We start from the raw sequence: 13,670 nt of genomic DNA on the forward strand, positions 1-13,670 counted from the left end.
TGCAATTATTATAAGCGCAATATCTCAATTTAGAGACACTGTGAGTACCTGAAGTGACCAGAACATGCTTCCATGATTTCAGCAACTTACGTAACCCAGGAGCAAGTCTCACCTGGTTATCTGGATTCATTGTTCAGTGAAGCCAACTTTGCTGGGAGGAAGAAAGGACTGGGAGTAGTAGATTTGAATGAAGGCTTTTTCGCTTACTGATTTTGTGAATTTGGGCAGCTTGCATCCCTCACTTTGAGTTGTGCAACCTCAAAGTCCACATAAGGAAAATGGGCTTAATAATGTTTCTCTTACTGGGTCGCTGTGAGGCAAAAATGAGATCATGCATGAAGAATTACTATGTAAGCTGTGAAGTGCTACACAAATGAAATTTGTTGATGTTTGTTAAGAAAAACCAAAATTATCACATTGACCTTGGACTCACCCAATTTCTTTAATCTGTTTAAATGTGGTAAGAGGTACCACATTTAACCTCCTCAAAGGAGGTTTAGATATCTTGTCAATAACTTATGTCATTAGAAACCAACCAATGTAGGTGAAACAGAGGGTCGTGCAAGCCAAGAAATGTGGGCATCTGGTGAGAAAATAGCAGAGGCAAAGAAGCCGAGTCTAAAGAGATAGAGTGAGCCCAGAAAGCCCAATGGAAATAGTATTGTCAATACTATTTTTCAACTTACTGGTAAGAATACACATTTTAAAAAATGATTCTAATTGCATTAGGTACAATAAAAACCTACTTGAAGTAGTTATAGAATATGTAAAATTTCAATAGTATTTGTGTTGTAGAGGGGGAGGTACAGACAGGCATATTTTGGAAAAGAGCAAACATTCATGCTAAAAAAAAAAATGAGGCTAGAGAAGTTATATACTCAGTGCTCTTTGAGTTGAATAAGAAAGGGCAGGAAGGCTGTTTGACATACTCAAAATAATGTCCAGGTAATTTAGTAAACAAGACATGCTGGCATTGTAAATTGGTTGGGTGACCTTTGATGAGAACTAAAATACAACACATGCACCTGATTGAATATTTTTCATTTTGTATCCTTAGTCTGATAAATCTGTGAGAAGATAGACATACATGTAACCTACATCTTTACCCTTAATATTATTGCTATTTCCACAGTTTTCCTATTGATTAGAGTGATTTTCTCGACATATTCAAATTGTCAGAGTGTGAATAAGAGAAATGTCTTAATGATATGATTTATTGCAGGAGCACAGAATGTTCAGAAGAAGATGGCAAAGACCTTTTATACTTCTTTCTGTTTTCATGATCAAGCTTTCAGAAAAATAGATGTGAACAATTCAAATTAGTTTCCCCAGGACTAGAAAACCTCAGTTGCCATTTTAGTTGCTTCTGCTTTTCTAGGTACTGAGATAATATATGCTATCTGCCCTCCAAAAATATATAACTGGAATATAAATTTGATTCTTATATTGCTTCGGACCTAGCCTTAACATCTAAAGATTTTTCATATTCTCCTCACATCTTTGAATTCAATTTTTCAAAAATTGAATTCAATCAGGCTTAAAAAGAAACAGTAGGATCTCCACTTTCGTTGATATTTTATTTTTCTGCTTCTACAATAAAAAATGTCTTTACCTACCATGAATTACAATATTAACTAGGTTGTGATTTGGAAATCCTTTTTAATCTTTATTAAATCTTCCATGAATAACATACATATGAAGAGATTTTAGTTGGAGATAGTCATTCAATTTGATTTAAATTAGAAGCAGATTCCATTATTTGTGATTGTTATTGCAATTACTAATAGAATGCATCAGGTAATATAGATAAGTGTTAACAGAAATACTAAGCTCATCAAGAGTATTTTAAAATACATGTAGACCTTTAGTTAATAGACAATCTGTTTTTTGTTGGGTTGGCCATGTAATATATATGGTATATTGAACAATATATAAATGCATTGCTACTTAAAATTTTACACATATTTCCCGAGTGTAGGTTGTTTATATTCTCTAGACTAGGAGCCGTGTCTTAGGCAGTTGTATTTATTTGATATAAGCCAAATTATTTAACTCAATAGTTTTCTGGTAACTACTGGTTGAATGGCTAAATGTTCTCTGCTTGGATCTCTCATCCTCCCCTGTCTTTCAGCTACATCCTCTGTCCTCTTCCTGATCTGTGGGAATTATAGGTTTGTTTCTCTGTGTACTGCTTCCCTTGCTTTCTTCTACTACCTACCATAACCCATTCATTGCTGGCTCAAACTCGTCTTAGGGGCTTGAAACTATCTAGGCCTGGCCCTAGGGGAGAGAGTCATTAGCCATAGCTTCTGTCCTTTGCTTTGTACACTGGGCACTTCTGCTCCAAGAACAAGACCAGCACTGAGCTGCTTGGAGTAGCAGCAGCAACAGCAGCAGCAGTGTATCTGAAAAACTAGGTTCCCTGAGAAAGCTTCTCTCTTAGAAGATTGTGGCTTGTAGAGTTGCTTCTTGAAGACCTTGCCTCTGGTGTTAGGTAAGCATCCCACATACATTGAACAACACACTTCTTAAAGGATAATCCTTAATTGAAAGCAAGTTCATCATGCATTAACGAGGTTATGATGGATCTTGTGTTACATAAAAAGGGTTTATGAGCTTCCGAAAGAACACATTCGTTTCCTTCTCAACTCAAGGACACTCTACTATTCAAATGCTCCTGGTGTTTAGCAAATCAACTCTAGCTTTTTCATCACCTCACACCAAAATTAACTTAAAAATGCTATTTATATCAGGCAAAAAATTCCAGTTAAAAGTGAGAATCCACTCTATATAATTATTTAACATCAGGTAGAACCACCCACTACTTTTTTCCATGAAAATGTTTATTTTTAAATTGAGTGTATCTACTTTTTTTAAGAGTTAAACAGAATGCGTAGGACTTGATCAAATAAATAGCTGTTTTTTCCTAGCCTTCAGCTTCTCCCTTTTCATTTTTCTCTCCCATCATTCATTCATTCTTTCCTTCTCTCCTTTCCACAATAAGCCTCTTCTCATTCTTTGTTCCTCCGGATCTTCTCTTCACAATCAAGTTTCTTGCTCTCTCTCCACTGCATCGGCAGGTGGGGGGTCACCGAATCCTTTCAGTGTTCCATTTTAGTTCTTCCTCTGTTCTTGCAGTACACTTCCCTTGCATGTATTCATTCATACCTACATCAAATATCACTTAAATGTCCATAGTTCCTAGATTTAGAACTTTGGTCCAGATCTCTTTCTTGGGAGCCTCAAATTTTTTTTCTGTTTGTTTACCAGGCATCTCTGCTTAGATAATCCATAGCAATGGTGGCCCAGCTAGAATTCATCATCTACAATAGTCTCACACCCTGCTTCCATAAATACCTTCCTGAATTTCTTATCTTATAAATGACACTTAATCCCACTGCCCAAGCTAGAGACCAGGATATCATCCCAGATTACAATTTTTCGTTTAAATCCTTCATCTTGTCAATCTCTGTGCTCCATTGATTTCATCTCCTAAAGAATTCTCATTTCAGTCCCCCATATATGTTTCCATGGTCGCTGGAATGACTCATGCCCATGCAAATGGCATTGTTTGCCCATTTGTCAAAATAGGGCATTTTCTGATTGTTCCACTTTTAGCCTTATCTCATTATCTTCACAAAGCTGCTGAAATTTTCCAGTGTGAAAATCTGATTACTCCCTCTCCAGCTCAAAATTCTGCAGTGACTTCTTATTCTCTTCAGATAAAATCTGCAGTGTTTTGCTTGACAAAGTCTTCCATAATCAAGCCCCTATCCAGCCTCCACTCTCACCTGTTCTTTGTACCTTTAGCCCCTCCCACTTAACACTTTACATTCTGCCAACATTGGGCCACTTCTAGTGCCTCAGACACTCCGCAGTCTGCACACTGCTAGATGTGGCAAATGCTGTTCCTTGCCTGGCATGCCCTCAGCATATGTCTGCTCATTTTTCAAGGACTGTTTAGGAACTATCTGTCCGTGAAGCTTACCTTTTTGTCCCTAGGCATACATGCTGCCATTGTGCTTAAGCCTTACTTTCATCAAAACACAGGAAGGGGCCGGGCGCGGTGGCTCACGCTTGTAATCCCAGCACTTTGGGAGGCCGAGGCGGGCGGATCACGAGGTCAGGAGATCGAGACCACGGTGAAACCCCGTCTCTACTAAAAAAATACAAAAAATTAGCCGGGCGCGGTGGCGGGCGCCTGTAGTCCCAGCTACTCGGAGGCTGAGGCAGGAGAATGGCGTGAACCCGGGAGGCGGAGCTTGCAGTGAGCCGAGATTGCGCCACTGCACTCCAGCCCGGGCGATAGAGCGAGACTCTGTCTCAAAAAAAAAAAAAAAAAAAAAAAAAAAAAAAAAAAAAAAACACAGGAAGGATCCTTTCTGTTTGCTTCTGTCTGGTACATTGTAGACTTCTTGGAGGCAAAGTTATGTTTTTCCACCTATGTGTCTGTATCACATACAAGGGTCTAACATATAGTAGGAACTCAATAAATGTTCATTAAATCAATGGATAACTGAATGAATAAATGAATGAAATTACTAAAACAATTGAAGGCTTTGAAACTACGTGATGCCAAATATACTTGCATAAACTTTTCTTCATTTCAGCTTTTCATCTTGATTCTGCATAGACACATCATTAATTAAATTCTGGGTGCATGAAAGACTTTATAGAGAATGCTCATATTTTTTCCTAAGATGAAGATAAAAATATTTGCATGTAAATGAGACAATACCCAACCTCAGAGAAGCACTATCTCTCACTCCTCCAAATAAACTCCATTACCTGTTGGGAAATAAATGAAAATGAATCCATTGCAGTAATGGGTTTTCAGGCCAATTTTCCAAGCAAGAGCTCATTTCTAGTTGAAAGTAAATATGTTTCCTGAGCTTATGAATTCAGCCATTGCTTATGTTTATACATGCATTGAGGATGCATTCATATCTCATTCAGGATCCGTGAAGTTTGAAATCAGCCCTCCTCATGAGCAAGACATTCATGGTTTCACAAATTCCATTTACTAAAATTAATAAGCAAATTCTTAAGTTTCTAAATAATTTGAGTTATGAAGGCATCTCATATTTGAAGCATTTGCTCTTGTTTCTAATTTTTTAATTCTGGAAATTGAAATGTAAGGCAATAAAGCAGAAAAATGACCACATTCTTTTAATGATAACTCTTTCTTCCCTTCTTCCTGCATTCCTTTAAGTCTCTTCAGTTCCCTTCTAAAGTTGCCAATGGCAGGTTGTGAGGACTTACCATGTGCCAGGCACAAGGCAAAGCACGATGTCTTAATAGGATTTAATCCTCTTAACAACCCATGTAAATGGATACTATTATTTTCATCTCCAAGTAACCGAGGAGGAAATGGATGCAGGCAGAGGGTAAGCCATATAGCTTATAATTGGTAAAGCCAAGGCTGGAACCCAGGTCTGATTCCACAACCTTGCCTGCAATCGTTAGTGGTCCATGTCATCCAAAGCATGGGTAAAATTTGTGAGGTGGAAAATTGTTCCAGCCTGTTTTGAATCACCTCACACTCTGTTTAGTAAGAATCGCATGTATCTCATTATTATCACATTGCCTTTTACATGTACTTTGTAAAGTAGGCTTTTTTTTTTTTTATAGCTAGTGATGTTGATTCTAGTTTGTAAGATGTAATAACTGGTTCAGAGAGGTTAGACGCTCCAAAGAAAATGAAGGGAGCAGGGAGGGAAGTTTTCTCCTTCCACATGATATTATTGAGAAATAAAAAAACAAAACAAAGCAAAACCCAAGAAAACAGAGGTGTTTCAGATGAAGCGGCATTGGCAAATTTTTCCTGAGAGATGGCAAGTATTTTTGACTTTGCAGAGGCTTTGCAGCCTCTATTGCAACTATTCAATTCTGCTGTTGTAATGTGAAAGTAGACACACAGAATAAGTAAATGAGTAAGTGTGGCTGTGTTCCAACAAGACTTTATTTATAAAAACAGGCAGCAGGCCAGGTTTGACCCACTAACCACAGTTTTTTGATGCTTAAAGCATCCAACTATATTCCTTATATTGTGTTCTCAATCTACATATTTGGAAATGCCTAGGTGATAAGCAGAATGTAGATAAATTACAGGAGAGTGATAGCATTTGAGGTCTATCAAGATTATTTTTGTGCTACATAGCTAAAGCTCCACTGTTTAAACTGGATATTATAAAAGTTCAAAGGGAGATAATCTATTTAAACTCTAGAAGCAGGCTGCCTGGCAATTTATGACATAGAACTGTGAAGTCTTAGAAAAGCTTTTGACAGCTATGGAACTACGTTCACACAATTTGGAATTGCAATCTCAGTTGGGAGGATATACATTCAGACTCAATACAGATAATACAAACATGTACTATAAATCTTTGTAGTGTAATTAACAAAGTTGGGCACAGCAGTTTTATGATCCAAACTAATAAACTGCAATTTTTCTTAAAAAATACTAGAAACAAGGAAAAACAGACCTTATATGCAAATTTCAACTTCATGGATCTTTATGATGTTTTCCTTTATTTAAGAAATGGCAAGTCTGGGCGTGGTGGCTTACGCCTGTAATCCCAGCACTTTGGGAGGCCAAGGCTGGTGGATCACCTAAAGTCAGGAGCTCGAGACCAGCCTGACCAGCGTGGTGAAACCTCGTCTCTACTAAAAATACAAAAATCAGTTGGGCGAGGTGCCCAGCGCCTGTAATCCCAGCTACTCGGGAGACTGAGCAGGAGAATGACTTGAACTTGGGAGACAGAGGTTGCAGTGAGCTGAGATCACACCATTGTACTCCAGCCGGGGCTACACGAGTGAAACTCCGTCTCAAAATAAATAAATAAATAAAAAGGCAAGCCTATTTTAAGATGCTGTTACTGTCTTTTAGATAGATGTAGAAAGGTAGAGAAGCCTATGGAAACAAAGCGTTTGAGTTGATAGTTCCACTCTGTCACTTCCTAGCTGTGCGCACAAATTCTTAAGCATCTATAAGCCTGGGCATAAAATATATAGCACAGGCCTGGCACATAGTAACTTCTCAATAAATAGTTGCAAAAATGATGATGTTATTTTTCCCCCAACTTCCTCTACCTAAAGGTGTAGATCTCTGCCTTACTAAAAATAAAAAGAAAACCTGAATTTGGATGTTGAATTCTAACACTGATTTGAATACTAAGGTAGAAGGCTTTTGGTTATTCCAAATAAATGATCACACAGTCTACAGACAACTTCCACATGCTCACTATCATTCATTACCAGTAAGTCTGTGCCCCAGCCTTCCTGTGATAGAAAAAAAAGAAAGAAAGAAATATCTTTCTTACAGCATTTTAGTATCATTAAAAAATAATGCACATATAAATCTATTGTGTACATTTAATACTTTGTTTAAAAGAAACCTGTCACCCTTTGGTGTGTGTGTGTGTGCTTAAAAGAGAAAGGGAGAGGAAAAAAAAATCAGAGAGAGAAAGGGAAAGAAAAGGTGTATAGCTACCTAGGCACATTCAAATTTACTAGGTGATGCCATACTTTTTTTCTAATAAATTATAACATGTACCATTAGCAGTGGATGAGAGTTTTCCTGGCTCTGTATCCTTACAAAGGTTTGGAATTATTAAACTTTTTAAAATTTTGTTTTTATTGACACGTAATAGTTATACATATTGATGGGCTACAGGTGATGTTTGATACATGTATACACTGCATAAAAATAAAATCAGGGTACTTAGCATATCTATTACCTCATGCATTTATCAGTTTTTTGTGATGAGAACATTCAAAATCATCTCTTCTAGCTGCTTTGAAATACACAGTACAATATTTTTAACCAAAGTCACCAGAACGTATTTCTCCTATCTGACTAACTTTTTACCTGTTGCTCAATGTCTCTCTATACTCTCTTTCCTCTCCTCTCCCTAGCCTCTGGTAACTACTATTCTACTCTCTACTTCTAAGAGATCTATTTATTTAGATTACACATATGAGTAAGATCATATGGCCTTTGTCTTTCTGTGCCTGTTCTATTTCACTTAACATAATGCTCCCCAGCTTCATTCATGTTGAGGCAAACAACAGGATTTCATTTTTTCTTATGGCTCCATAGTGTTTTAGTGAGTATATATATAACATTTTATTTATCCATCCAGCTGTTGGTGGGGGCATAGGGTGATTCCATATCTTAACTATTGTGAATAGTGTTGTGATAAACACGGGATTAGAGATATTTCCTCAACATACTGATACTGATGAGGGGTTAATATGCAGAGTACTTAAGGAATCCAAACAACTCAATAGCAAAAAAGCAAATAATCTGATTGAAAAACAGATAAAAGACTTGAATAGACATTTCTCAAAAGAGGACATACAAATGGCCAACAGGCACCTGAAAATATGCTCAGCATCACTAATCATCAAGAAAACAGAAATCAAATCGAAATAGAATTACCATATGATCCAACAACCCCACTCCTGGGTGCAAATTCAAACAAAATTGAATTGTTCAACTTTAAAATTTTTTCAATCTTGTGGGTTTGAAATGGATTCTCATTGTAGTTTTAATTTGCATTTCTTAATTCCCTAATGGGACACATAAGTCTTATATATTATATGCAAATATAATCCAGATTTTTTATATATTATATAATACAAATGTTTCATAAAAGACACTTACATTTCTTCTGTTGAGACATGCCTGTCAAAGTCTTTTGCCCATTGTTTTTTCAGTTGATTACTTGTCTTTTACTTATTGTTCTATATGAATTTTTAACAAAGATATATTCTAGGTAATTCTTTTCAGATTTAGGTGTTGAAAATATCTATCATAGCTTGTGGCTTGTCTTTTTATTCCCTTTCTTTGGTGTCCTTTGATGAACTAAGTTCTTCATTATGAGTCAGTCAAATTTGTCAATCTTCTTCGTATATATTTTTACTTTTTTCATCTTATTTAAGAAATATTTCCCCACCTGAAGGTTATAAAATTATTTTTAAATGGTCTTCTAAAAGTTTTTTACCATATTCTTATGTGCATTTAGGTTTTTAATCCACCCTGATTTTTGTGTACAGTATGAGGTGAGAATACAATTTCACTTTTTCATCTGTTGTTCCAGCACTATCATATTAAATAATCAATTTTTTCCACAGATGTACAAAGCCTGCTCTGTCACAAATAGATGATTTATATATTTGTGGTTTGTTTCTGGCCTATTCTTTTCCAACCATGGTACAATATCATGTTAACAACTACTATAGCTTTATACTAAATCTTTATACTGACAGGATAAGTCTTCCCACCTTGCTCTATTTTTCTTCTCTAGGAATGTTTAGCTATTCTCTGTCCTTTGTGCTTTCAAATGCATATTAGAATAAGCCAATCGATTTCAACAAAAAATCATATTGAGATTTGGACTGGAATTGCAGTCCAAATTGGATTTGGACTAAATTTAAAAACAATTGACGTCTTGGCCGGGCCCAGAGGCTCATGCCTGCAATCCCAGTGCTTTGGGAGGCCCAGGTGGGCAGATTACTTCAGGTCAGGAGTTTAAGACCAGCCTGGCCAACATAGTGAAACCCCATCTCTACTAAAAATACAAAAATTCGCTGGGCATGGTGACGTGTGCCTATAATCCCAGCTACTCTGGAGGCTGAGACAGGAGAATCACTTGAACCCTGGAGATGGAAATTGCAGGGAGCCGAGATCGTGCCACTGCACTCCAGTCTGGGCAACAGAGTGAGACTTCATCTCACAAAAAAAAAAAAAAAAAAGAAAGAAAAAAAATTGACATATTGATTTGAGTCTTCCTATTCAAGTGAATTATATTCATTTTTCCATCTATTTATATATATTTTATATTTTTCAATAAAATTTTATAATTTTGTACCAAAACATAAAGTATCTAGAAAAACATGGTACAAAATTGTATAAAATTATATCATTTTTTCTCGGTATTATATGTTTTGTTGCTATTGTGAATGATGTACTTTAAAAAATTGTATTTGTCTTACTGATTACTGCTGATGTACAAGAAATGCATTTGACTTTTATGCATTCATTTTTATTTAGTAAACCTTACTAATCTCTACCAGTTGTAATGGTATAGCTTTAATTTTCTTTGGAATTTCTTCATTGTTATACACCTTTCATTTCTTATACCTTTTTGTTCTTTTTTACTTTTCTCTATCTGTACTAGCAAAGACCTACAGTGTAATAATGATCAACAAGTGGGGTGATAGTGAGTGTTTTGTATTTTTCCGATCTTAAAATAAACTATTTTGACTGTTCACCATTCAGTAGGATTCTTGTGATATGCTTTTTGTAGATGCTCTTTCTTAAACTAATATAATTCTATTCTATTTCCAGTTTGCAAAAATATGATACAAATTTGCTGAATTTTATTAAACTTGGTCTGCATCTACTTAGATGATGTATGGTTTGTCTTATCTAAACTACAAAGGTGGTCAATTACACTGATTGATGTTTTTGAATTTTTATTTATTTTTTAAATGAAGTCTTTCTTTGTTGCCCCAGTTGGAGTACAAGTGGTGTGATCTTGGCTCATTGCAACCTCCGCCACTTAGGTTCAAATGATTCTCCTGCCTCATCCTCTGGGGTAGCTGGAACTACAGGCACATACCACCATACCCAGCTAATTTTTGTATTTTTAGTAGAGACAGAGTTTCACCATGTTGGCCAGGCTGGTCTTGAACTCCTGACCTCAAATGATCTGCCTACCTTGGCCTCCCAAAGTGTTTAGATTACAGGTGTGAGCCACTGCACCTGGCCTAAATATATTTTAAATTATATATATTAATCTTTATACATTTTGGTGAGATTTATATAATTGACACATAGTAAGATTCATACTTTTTAGGTATACAGTCTTATGACTTTTGACACATGCATAGAGTTGGGTAACCACCATCAAAATCAAGACATAAAATGTATCTTGATTGTGATTACCCACTCCATTTCCCATTATCTTATGGTCACCCTTTATGGTCATATCCAATCTCACCCTAATCCCCTGGAAACTACTGAGATCATATACTGTCTAGCCTTTTGAGACTGATTTTTTTTTTTTTTGCTTAGCATAATATGTTTGAGATTCATCCATAATCTTGCATATTTAGTAGTATTCCATTGTATGCACATAACAGTTGGTGGACATCTATGTTGTCTCCAGTTTTTGATGATTACAAATGAAGACACTATAAACACCCAGGTACAAGATTTTAAGTGAACACTGATTTTCATTTTACTTGAGTAAATATCTAGGAATGGGAGTGCTAGGTTGTATAGAAAGGGCAATGTTGGCTCCATAAAATGAGTTGGGAAATGTTTCTTCTTTTTTCTGGAACAAATTATGTGTATTTGGTCATTTTTCTTCTTAAATGTTTAGTAGAATTCATCAGGAAAACAATCTGGACCTGGGTTTTTCTTTCTTGGAAAGTTGTCTGGCATGAATTAAATTTCTCTAATTAATATGACTATTCAGGCTATCTAGTTCTTCTTGAGTGAGTTTTGGTAATTTGTGTCTTTCAAGGAAATGGTACATTTCATCTGCGTTGTCAAGTTTATGGTTATAGGGTTGCTCTTGCATTCCCTTATTATCCTTTTAATGTCTTTATGGTTTATAATGATATCAGCTTATTTATTCCTGTTATTGGTATATTCTCTCTCTCTTTTATTTTTGGTCAATCTCTCTAAAAGCTTATTAATTTTATCTTATCAAAGAAAACTTGTTTTCATTGATTTTCTTTATTCCTCTTTTGTTGATTTTTATTGATTTCTGCTTTTATCTTTATTTCCTTTCTTCTGTTTACTTTGTGTTTAATTGGCTCTTCTATTAGTTTCATAAGATAGAAGCTTATTGATTTGACTCTTTCCTGTTTTCTAATACAAGATTTTATTGCCATAAAATTTCCTCTATGTATTACTTTAGAAATTTTCTCTAAGCATTACTTTAGCTGTAACCCACAGCTTTTGATGTGTTGTATTATTTTTCATTCAGTTAAAAATATTTTCAAATGTATTTTGAAACTCCTTCTTTAACCCATGAGTAATACAGAATTGTTCCAATTTCAAAATATTTTGGAATTTTCTAGGTATTTCTATCATTTTGCTTTTGACTTACCCATATCATAATAGTTAAAGTAGATTTTCTATAGACAGCATATACTTCATCTTCTTTTAAAAATTCGATGTGTTAATTTTTATCTTTTAATTACTGTATACATGCCATTTACATTTAAGTAATTACTGACAAAATGGTAGCACTAAGGTCTACCATTTTTTGTTTGTTTTCTCTGTTTTTTTCTTCTGCTATTCATTTTCTGCATTATTTTGCATAATATTAATTTTTATTTATTTGTACTATTCCAGTGGAAACTCGTCTATTGCTTTTTGGCTATCTTTCTTTGTATTTATTTAATATTTGCTCTATCAATTTAAATATGTATGTTTATATGTATATGTATCTTTTCAGTGTCTATACATAGTTAATATCTTGTCATTTTAGTAAAGCATAAGAAACTTACCACCATGTAGGGCTTTTTCCTTTACCCTGTTTATGTTTTAGTTGTCATATATATTATATCTATGTATATTGAAACCTCTCCACGTGATGTTTAAATTTTTGCTTTACACAGTATTAGATATTTTAAAGAAATTAAAAGTAGAAGAAACACAGTGTGTTATATTTACTATTCTGTTAGTCTTTATTCATTTCTAAAGCCTCCTTTTTCCTTAATCATTTCACCTTCAGCCTGAATAACTTCCTTCAGTAATTCTTTTAGAACAGGTTGACTTGCAATGGATTGTCTTAGTTTTCCTTCATCTGAGAATGTCTTTATTTAGCTTTCATTCCCAAAGGATATTTTTACTGGTTATCAAATTCTCGACGATAGTTCTTTTTTATGTTGCACTTTAAAGATGTTGTTCCACTGTCTTCTAGCCTGTTGTCTAATGAGAAATCCATAGTCATCCGAATTGTTCTAAATATAATGTGGAATTTTCTCTGACTGCTTTAAATATCTTTTCTTTGTCTTTAGTTTTCAGCAGTTTCATGATGTATAATATTTGGGTATACCTTTGTTTGAATTTATCTTGCTTCCAATTTGTTGAACTTGTTAAGTCTGTAAATTTATGGCTTCTGCCAAAATTTGAGAAATTTTGAGTGATTTTTCTTCAAATGTTCTGTACCAATCCCTCCTTTATACCACTTCATCTTTTTCAGGGACTCTAATCGTATGATTGAAATAAAAATAGTTTGAGCCATAGGGGCTAGTGGGACAATATTATTCCGATATCAAGGGATACAATAATTTCTTCTTCTTTCTTCAGATTATTTGATTCTTATTAATATATCTTCAAATTGCCTTACTCTTTCCTTCCTCCTCTCAATTCTACTATTGAGTCCAAGTGAATTTTTAAATTTCAGTTACTGTAATTTTCAGGTTTCAAATTTTTATTTTGTTCTTTTTTATATTTCCTAATTATCTGCTCAGAATTTCTATCTTCTATCCAAGATACATTTAAAATATATTTCTTTTTAGATGATTTATCCAAAATTTTAATTATTTCAATTGGGATGGCTATGCCGTGTATCTAATCTGTTAAATTGCCAGAAACAAAAACCATGGTTTTTTTTTGTTTCATGTTATCTTGCCTGCTATTT

Source organism: Symphalangus syndactylus, chromosome 6 (genome assembly GCF_028878055.3).
Source record: "Symphalangus syndactylus isolate Jambi chromosome 6, NHGRI_mSymSyn1-v2.1_pri, whole genome shotgun sequence".
In the NCBI taxonomy this organism is placed as follows: domain Eukaryota; kingdom Metazoa; phylum Chordata; class Mammalia; order Primates; family Hylobatidae; genus Symphalangus; species Symphalangus syndactylus.